This window comes from Dromaius novaehollandiae, chromosome 1, assembly GCF_036370855.1.
Source record: "Dromaius novaehollandiae isolate bDroNov1 chromosome 1, bDroNov1.hap1, whole genome shotgun sequence".
NCBI lineage: Eukaryota > Metazoa > Chordata > Aves > Casuariiformes > Dromaiidae > Dromaius > Dromaius novaehollandiae.
The window spans coordinates 151,959,166-151,969,221 of record NC_088098.1 but is presented as its reverse complement, the minus strand read 5'-3'; the positions used below and the strand labels follow the sequence as shown (position 1 = coordinate 151,969,221).

The following is a 10,056-nucleotide window of genomic DNA, read 5'->3' as shown; positions in this document are numbered from 1 at the left end:
ATCTAGTATAGTATGTATTGATAATGAAAAAGAAATATTCACAACAGTCAGTTGTGAATCATATTAGTCAGTTCCCACTTCTTCTGCAACTATTAAAAAGGCATGAGCTAATTATTACCTTGTTACCTGGCAGGAAGACTTGAGATATAACTTACCCTTGTGAAAAAGAAAGTCAGCATGGTTTCTCCTCCCTTACTGAATGTACAGAAGTCAGAGAACTGTAATCTAGATCATGTGACCAATCATTATCCAAGTAGAAAAAAATAAAGCTGGGAAAAAAAAGACTATCTCTTACAAAAGATTCAGTGAAAACATCTCATGTAAAACTTATTCAGAGTTTTTTGAGTGGGAGACAATTTGCCAAAAAATACTTTAATTTTACAGTAATATTGCTCATACAAAAACTGGCAAAGTTCAGCAAAAAGAATGTTTTTTCAGACATTTTACTGGTTACTTCATATCCATTGACTGCATAAACATGGTCTTTAAGTTTTAAAACAGATGAGTGCATCATACAGCACTTTTACTTGATGGCAAGATATTCTTACAGAGGCCATCATATCTTTAGGGTCACAGAGCAAATGAAGGCTGGCAAAGAGCTGCGTGATAGACCTGAGCCAGCTTGAAGTTCAGGCACAAAAACAGTGTAACCATGGCAGCACAGCACCCATGAAGGGATCACAAATCAGTTTTGGAGCTGATGCTGATGCCCATGGTATGCTAACTTCCTTGTTACTGGACCCACATCCCAGGACCCAACATACTAAAAAGTTGGGTGAAAAAATAGGAAGTTTTGCCTCTAAAATTGCTGTGATGAGGCAGGTTAAGACCAGTTCAGATCTTGCTTGGCAAGCCACGCTTACGCCCGCTTTGAGGGGATCGAGCATGTAGCTCAAATACTCTGCTGGCATAAATGGCCGAATCTCCATTGATGTCAGAGAGACAACCCCATTCATGCTAGCTAAACAGCCGGCCTGCTGAGAGTACATCAGTGTGCTCACAGCTAAGACTTGAACAAGCATCTTTGTATGCAACAGCTGCACAGCGATCCAGAAAAGAGCCTTTCCCAGCGCAGGCAGAGGGAGCTGAGCTGAGCTCATCTCAGTGGGAAGCTTCCCTTTGCACATCTTCCAGTCCACATGAAAGAGCAGCAATACCTGTTGCTTTGCAGACTGATCATAAAGAAAGCTTTATATTGCAAATAGAAGGTGTGAGCATCATTCCCTTTGAAGTCTAAGCCAAAACTCTAGACTCTGAGGGCAGAAATATCAGGACCATCATTAGTGACTTTCCTGTTTCTTCAGAACACAGTTGAAAGGCTGCTGTCATGGCAATTTTTAAAGATCTGCTTTGAAGTTATTCCAGATACTTCTCCAACACTTAACCTTGCAATTTTTTATCTGATTTGTTTGCAGCTTTGCTTTATTTAAGTCAAGGAATTTGTAAAGGTGATCTGGGTTTGGTGTAGCAAGGTAAAATCAAGGTGCCTCAAAACTCAGAGTGAAATGAATAGAAGGAAAGACAGAGAGACAGTTTTTTTCTTCTTATAGCTAAGTAAATCAAAACCTGATTAACTTGTTTTCTTCCTTACTTCATGTTACTCATACCTTCTGCTCAAGGAGACAACCTTTTTTCCTGTTTGCATGGAAGGCAATACTGCAGGGACTGGGAGCCCTGGGAGCAACCTCAGCATCAGAACCAGAACTGCACTCTGCAGCTGGTGCCAGCTATGTAAAAATTTCAGCCATTTTGCTCAAAACAAAGCAAAAATGTTGATAATTTTAAAATAGGGTGGGAATGTTCAAGATGTGGGATTCTTCTTAGTGTAGATAAACCTTCTAGACTCTGGCCTATTTATATGTTAATAGCCAATGTAGGTAGCTAAGAAACACTCTGACTGTGTGTTTCTGAATAGGGAACCTTCTGTGTTCAGCTTTTTCTCATGATAGGATAATAAGGATACACACTTCTGAGGCCATCACCTTGTCACCTCAGGTACCAGAGAGGGGTAGGAGATGTTTCTTGTAACTAATGATGTTTCTGCTCAAAATGCTGTATATAATCCAGATGGTTTGAATTATCTGGGCACTGGCAATAATAAAAATATTTCTTTAGCACTTAATAAAAGTAGTTCTTTGTTTTCTTTAATCAGAACTGAATTACTGGGGAATGCTTCACGGATAGGCAAACATGTGAAATCAGGAGGTTTCTTGTAAATTATTTCAAGCTGTGTGGAGGGAGGGGATACTGCAGAAAATCCCTGCCTTCCACCCCTGCCTCCCTGCACAGCTTCTGTGGCTTCCCTGCAGCCTGAGCGTAGCCTCCGGCTCAGCAGTGCTCAAGAAGACAGGAGCAAGGCCAGACGTGGCTCCACCTGACCTGCTACTGCTGTTGCACAGGCTCCTTTCCAGCAAGGGGAAAAGCCAGGCTGGCCTGCTGCTGCGCTTGGCTCCATCACCACCACAGAGATGCTTGCAGCAATGAGTTCCTCCAGCCTTTTGCTGTCTCACACACTTGGGAAGCTTGGAGGAAACGAAGATGGGGCAAAGTGTTTCACCTTGCTCTCCTTGGAAGTCGCCCTTACAGCATACTCTTTGATGGCTGGCAAAAACTTCCGTTTCTTCTTAGAAAATAGTTCTTTGCCTTCCTGCAAGAGCAGCTTCCCTTGCTAGAGAATCCTTGATTATTCTTATATATCTCCATCCTATGACTAAAAAAATAAAGAAAGAAGCAATGACAGCAAGATTAGCAATAGTTGGGTCACGCAGTAAGGGCTTCTGCTGATCACAGAAATCAGGGCAGAACAGCAGACCTCTGCCTCCCCAGCAGAGCTCTGCTAGAAAAAATAAACTAAATAACCAGTGTTTCGTAACAATAATAGTAATAAAAGTCACAGCAGGGAATTCTGCCTCCACCTGTGTGGAGCTAGACCTAGGGCTCCCTGAAGCCACGGAAATGTCTCCACCAATCCAGTAGGCTTTGAATCTGCATTAGAAGCAGGAGGAAAAAAAGACAGAAGGCTGCCTCCAATGAGAAGTCCTGGGTGTGCAAGGAAGTAATGTGAGTAGAGGCAAAGGTAGGACCATGGCGCTTCTCCCCTGCTGAACCGCTCCCCTGTGTATCTGGACAGGAAAATATTGCTACAAGAAAATTAGTTACAGTCACATTAATGGTATGTCACAGACATCCTCCCATATCCCAGCCTCAGCCCAACTAGCTGCTTCCCCACTGCTCTGCTGCCCCACCATAGGACTCCTGCTCTTCCTTGACTTGGTGAACATGGATGCCCAATATGTTTTTTCATGAGAAGAACAAAAGGCGGCTTTTAATTTACTACACCTTTTTTTTTTTTTTCCTAATTTCAGAGGCCTGTATGGGTGGGGGGGAACACAATCCAGTAATGTGATTTTTAATAAGAGCATCTCATCCTGCAGCCATACTGAGTGGGAGGAGGAGGGTTTTTTTTTTTCCTTTTTAAATAGAGCACTGATTATAAAAACATGACGGGACAGTGTCTTCATACGGGAAAGCCTATCATCTTTATTATTTCTGCTGGCAACAGGTGCTTGATGTCCTTCCCGAAACATATAAGCATTTCCCTCGCAGGCACAGCATTGAAGCATTTCTCTTGTGAAATGTAAGTAGAAAGCCAGAGGTGGATGCAGCTAATTGTATTGGGAGAGGTTTCTAAAATAATCATTCATTTCCCCCTCTATTGCTTATGCCACGCAACCTTCGTCCAGGCTTTTTCTTTACAGTGCCATCATAGGAAGGCTGTTATCTTTCAGAGCACACAAGAGTTCTCTTTCCTGAGATCTATCTGAACCAGTGCCTTGAAAAAGCTATGTTTTGTTCCTTTGCAAGTGATCTTTTTATTTAATACTTTCTGCACTTGGAGCATCCCACTGAGATTTCATTAGTTAGAGTGTGAGAAAAACTTTCCTCATTTTTACACTCAATTTTCCTTTCAACTAAACTGACTAAAAGTTTCTCTTGCTCTGGGCTGCTGGAAACAGGTGGAGTTTAAAAGTGAGGATAAGCAAAAACAGAAAAACCCCAGAGGCTACCTGAGGATTGCCTCAGAAAGGATTGCCGAGAGATTGCAGGCATGTTGAAGGAGACAGAGAAATGATAATATCCATGGAAGGACAACAGCTGGTGAACTAGGAGGGTAGACTTCCCCCCTCTGCCATAGTCTCATGAGATACCCAGTGTGCAGAGATGAGGAACACAGGTAACGGTCGCATTTACCTGTGCTACGGTTGCATCTTGAACTTAGTTGGCTAAATTCAACCTGTTTACACTTGATTTACTTTACCCAAGAGAAAGAATTAGCCTCCGGTGATCCAGGCACCTTAATTCTACCTCCCCTTGCGGGATGCTCACCTGCTTCATTAGATTTTGCCCGTTGACCCCGTCTTGCTCTGCTCACATTCCCTGCCTGCGTAGGAGAGAGAAAAGGGGGCAGCAGGGGCTGAAGGCAGACTGCTGGTGCTCACGGGGGAGGGGGCGGGAGGTAAGAAAATGATTAAAATGTAAACATCATTAACAAATCAGAAAAATATAGTAATCAGCTGTCACGCCAGTCAACTCTCAACACAACTCACAAGCCTGGGAATGCCCAGCGAGGCAGAGTCTGTGCATTTATAATGCACAGATTTCACAGGAGGATCTGGGAGCAAGTTATGAGAGTGACCAAATTTTGCAGTGCCTCAAGCTCCCCTCAGGAATGAGAACTGTTTCATGCCAGCTACTGCTGGGCAGGTTTGATGGGAGCTAAGGCCCTCTTCAGTAAAGGGAGGCTGAATGCAATAGTTGAGCAGGGAAAGCCCCTTTGGGCTTGTAGGAAGAAGGATAGAAGAAAAAGCTTCAAAACAGACTTTAAAAGCAAAACAGGAGCCTAAGATCCTGAAGGGTAACCTGTAGGTTTTCCTTGGGAAAACAGGTTTTGAGGAGGAATTTAAAAGAAATGGAGGACCAGATTGCATACATTTTGGTGGGAGAAATCACTGGGCACAGGCTAACTTGCAAATCGTATTTCTTCATTCCAGCCTATATCTTCAAAGACAAGTGGAAATTTTGGGCTCCTTGCTTTGTTCTACCCACTTTTTCTGTTGATTCTTGGAAGCATTTAGCGTTCACACTCTAAAAAGGAAAAACAAAGTGTCTCTTGGTGGATATTCAAAATCATTAATAACTTTTAAAAGCACAGGTGTAAATGTGGTTGGAAGGGATCCCAGTGAGAATTCATTTATTACTGCTTTTAGCTTTATTTTGGCTTTCACTTAGAAAATATTTGGAATTATCAAAGCACCTCACTCTAATAACAGGGAACACTTCAGAAAATCTCATTTTTTGTGTGTCACCATACTTTACTTTCAAGTTAACTTGGTTTTGGTCACATTTTAAGTGGATAAAGTAAAGTTATTTTAATGATAAAAAGTAATATGTGTAATTCTCCAAAATGATATTCCTATGGAGGAATTCCGTTTATCTTTGCATTGCCTTTTTGCCAGGCTGCTGTCTCTCTTCCATTACTCTTACTGAGAATTGCATGCTTTTCTAAGAATCCATATAACACCAAAAAGGCTTTGGATATTATGGCGAGACAAGCAGTTAAATAATTTCATAATAAACGTGAATATGGAAATATACTATAATGCCAGAGTATAAGAAAATCTCCCTATCGTTCCATATTCTTGCAGCTTTCTAGTACAGGTAGCAATCAGCCTGGACACTGACGCATCCTTTCCAAACATATATGTCAATTACGTTTGAGGAAAAACAAATAATACATTTACCAACATTTTCATGTGACTAATAAGCCAGATCTTAAAAAAAACACTTGTACTTACACACAGGAGGAAACAAATTCCTATACAAAATATCCCAAATTTCTTCCATTGTGCTGAGAACAGTGATAGCACACAGGTGGCCTTATCATGAATCAGTGTTGAACTGGCATGTAATCCTGATCCTCCTGGGATTAATAAGAAAGTAGTGACAGGATCTGTTGGAGCAGGCTTTTTGTATGCACTCTGTTCACTGAGGATTCCTGCATTTCCTCCACTAAAGATGTCCTTACTTCTTCAGACTGATGTGTGATCTCCAAACTTCTGTTAACAGTTTTCAAATATAACTGTTCACACAGTTTCTCAGCTGCAGAAACAGGCATTTCTTCAAGTTGGGCTGCTCAGGAATAAAAGAAAAGTTCACATAAAATGTGAACTCCCTGCCTCCTGAACTGATATCTCCTTGTTTAAATATAATAGGACTGTCAATGCAGAGAAATTACCTGGCATTCCCATTCCAGAATAAGAGAACACTTTATTCCAAAATAAGTCACAGTATTCTGAAACAACCACTCCATCCTAGAATTTTTCCTGATTAAAAAAAAAAAAAATCTTGAATAAAATCACTGTATTCTGGGAATAGCACCTACACAAAAAAAAGTGCAATTTGGAATTACTCCTGACAGTGTTAACATTTCTGTAACAAAAAAGTAATTTTGAACAGCCAAACCATGAAGATAAGATCTACAGTTTGCTATTCCTTCTCAACATCAGATAGTTTTGATCTGGACCATCCTCTCTGATGAGCTGGGTAGCTGAATAAATATTATTCTGAACACCTTAGACCCCTTCTACTTCTTTTGGTCTCCTGCATCACAACCATTAATAAGGCAACAAGGTCACCATAATCAGATGTGCTCTCAGTGAAAGGACCTTCTCTTTTAGAAGGCTGAATTTTAATGTAATGTACTAGAGATGAAGACCTTAGAGGATCACAAAAGCATAATACCTAAGAGCAGAAGAACAATGTGGGCTGAAAGATTAAGTTGTCTTTAATGACACTTCATTTCATGCCAATGAGCCTTAAGTAGCATTTGCTAATTAGCAATCCAGTGCCTTAGCTAATTTTCTTTCCTTGAGTCCACGGCAGAACCATTGCAAATTAGACTGTTTGTCTTGCACCATAAGAATGGGTTTATACAGTCTACATTAGGGCATTGGACAGTTGACTGTGACAAAGAGCCCAACATCACCCTTTCATTTGATAAATACTGCAAGTGGAATTCTAAAAACTTACCCATTACAGCTTTCCTTCTGGGAAGCAATTTCACCTGAAGGAGACAAATATAAATGAGAATTTCAAATGAGGAGGAGCTAGTGGTGCCTGAGCAGTAGGTAGTCTGGGAGCAGGCCTCTTTGCTGTGTGTTATCCTGTGAACAAACCAATTTGCTTTGTCCTCAGCAGAAAAAATTAGAAGAGGGTTTCATCCCACTTGATCAATATTAATCAATATTAGTCTGCCTTGACAAAGCTAAAAGGCAATTAAAGTGCACACACCTCCCACTCTAATTCTGTACTTGTAAAGATCAAAGCAAATTGCCATTAATGATCAGCTTCCCCCCACTTAAACACCACGGTCTACCTTTGGCAAAAATGAGCTACTTCATGCAACCAAATTGCTATCAGAGAAATAAAATCAACCGCTGTATTATCTTAACAGCTGCTGACAGTGTCTAGTTGCTTGCAGGATAATGTGTCAGCATCTGCTACATGCCCTCTGAGATAAGGCCTGCTGCATATTATTTGGGGAATTGGATTCCAACAAATACCTTTGTTTCTGCAAATTCAGCAGAGCTCTTCACAAGTGTGATCTCCTATCCATCTACTTTGTGTAAGGTGAAAAAAAGCATGACGGAAGAGTGCTGAAGGATAGCATAATTCACATTCTTTGGTTGTCACCCCTGTTCTGTAGAACTGAAAGTGATGTTCTGATAGCTGTCTGGGGTGGAGAAAGGCTGTCTGTCTCCTTGCACAATGTGGAACTGTTCATACACTTTTTACTGGCATTTCAATGGTGCTCTTTTTACTCTGCAATCCCAAATATCTGGGCCTGTAAAAGCACATTATCCTATTTCTAAGTGAAGTTTGACTTTGAGAAAATTGGCTTTCCAGAATATAAACCAATACGTGTGCAGAGAAACAGAAAAATCCAAATATTAAATTTCTTTTTGTGTCCTGTGAATGCATTTTGCCCTGCTAAGAATAAATCTCCTGACTCATTCTAATTTAGTTTCTCTCTTCAGCTTTCAGGTAGCTATCAAAACTTACAACATAATTTTTTTTCAGCAGATTATATCAATCTGGTATCAAACAGGGTTTAACCTACCTTTAAGAAGAGCCCAAGTTTATTCAAGTCCCCACTGAGTGCTATACCACAGCCTTCTCACTGTCCCACATTCTTCTCCCTTCCTCCTCCCATCACAGGCACAGCTAATTAGCAGCTGGGAGCTGCTGCCACTCTCTGTTGCCATTTGCAGAGTAGAGTACTCCAGGATATCTAATGTTTCTTTCAATGCCTTTGTATCATCCTTATGGATCTGATCTGTGCAGCTTGCAACAATCTAGCTAAGTCTTTGTGTTAATCCCACTTACAAGTAATAGCATCCTCTGGTATAATTGGATCATTCGACTCAGTGACGTTTGGGGTCTTCATAGAAAAGCCAGTGATGAACCGCATGGGGGAGCTCTGCATGGCGGAGGTCTTTCTTTGGAGAGCATTGCCTCTGATCTCAAAGGGGTGCTGTGAGCCTTCTGATCATTATTCTTTGCAATCATATCAATATCCAACAGGGCCAGCACAGTTCTTACTATTGTATTATGAGTGCTCTGCTATAATTAATCTTTTTGTTGCACTCTTTGCTGAGTGATTTCCTTTCTAACTAGATATTTCAAAGAGGGGAAGAAAAATAAGCCTTGAGTTGCAGCTACATTGCTGGCTTAATGAAGATACATAGTACAGCTGGGCAAACAAATTCTCCAAACCTGAACAGCCTTTCTTGAAACCACAGATATCAAGCAGACACTGTTCAAAACAAAATGATAAATTTTAGGGGAAAAAAAAAAGAAACAGCCTCTTTTAAGTTGTATAAACTAATTATTCCATGTTTGACTGCATGCATTCTTTTTATTCCCATCTGCTGCTATGGACAAAAGGAAACAATCTAGGGAAAGGCTGCTGATTTTGATGTTAAGGATAAAATGGCCTTCCAGCATCCATTCCATCCTGGCCACCTCTCAAAGGCTGTTCAGCATGATACTATATGCTGCATATGTCTCAGAGATCCCATGAGAATCAGAGTTAACAACAGAGTAGGGCTAGGTATTGTCTGAACACCTTGGAAGTGCTCCAGGCTTTCTGGTACAGAGTGGTTATAATCTCAGGACTCTATGACCTGCAGGATGCAAGGCCTTTAGGAGTACTCCGCATAGCTTTAAATTAACTAAGTGGCATTGGGGGGGGGGGGGGGGGAGTGGCTTCCAGTGAAACCAAACACAGTCTGGTTTTTGGCTGAGTTATAGACCCAGTACTAGACTAGCCCTGTCGTGATATTTTGGCTGACAAGGTTCTGTAAAGCCATGCAAAGCAGAACTCCACCATTTATAGGATGAGATCCACCATATGGGATCCCGTATGTGCCTTAATCCAACAGATACACAAAGTCAAGTCTTTTGCTTCCTGCTTGATGCTGTCTCCTTCTCACATTAATCAACATACCAAGGGACCCTGTATATGCAGTTGCATTTTTTTGTTCAGGAAAGAACAACATTGTTCTTCACCTTTTTCTGTTTTCTTCTTATCCCTTGCTCAGGAAAGGATTGTATGAGTAATTATAGCTTAAGTCTAGATGTTGCACATCTTTATCTTACTTTTGTAGATCTAGTTGGAGCAGCTACTGCCCTCGGCTATTCATTGCTATTCCCACAGCTGAGACACTGCACTGTTGAGTGTGAGCACTCCCAGCCTGTTTCACTTCAAAGTCAGCCAGCAGAAGGTTCTCTTGGTTTGGGTTCAGAGGATCACTATCAGCTGGGGATCCTTTGGGTTCTAGCAAGAACATCAGGCACCCCTTTGTAAGTGCAGACCCTCAAACAAATGGAACAGGTGTTCTGCTTCCATTTTTATGCATATGTGGCTGATACAGCTTGATTTTTTCACCTGAAACCACCTGAAATGTAACCAAAGGAATGATTCCAAACTCAGGC

At 41.2% G+C, this 10,056-nt stretch overlaps 1 long non-coding RNA gene across 1 annotated transcript; it reads right to left on the bottom strand.

Annotated features, from left to right (window-relative positions):
• Positions 1-975: 975 nt before the first annotated feature.
• Positions 976-6,006, bottom strand: LOC135325308 (uncharacterized). The gene is made up of 4 exons (XR_010386390.1): positions 5,856-6,006; positions 4,991-5,145; positions 4,387-4,441; positions 976-2,710 (listed from the first exon to the last, which is right to left on the bottom strand). It is a non-coding gene; the product is annotated as an uncharacterized LOC135325308 (long non-coding RNA).
• Positions 6,007-10,056: the final 4,050 nt, after the last annotated feature.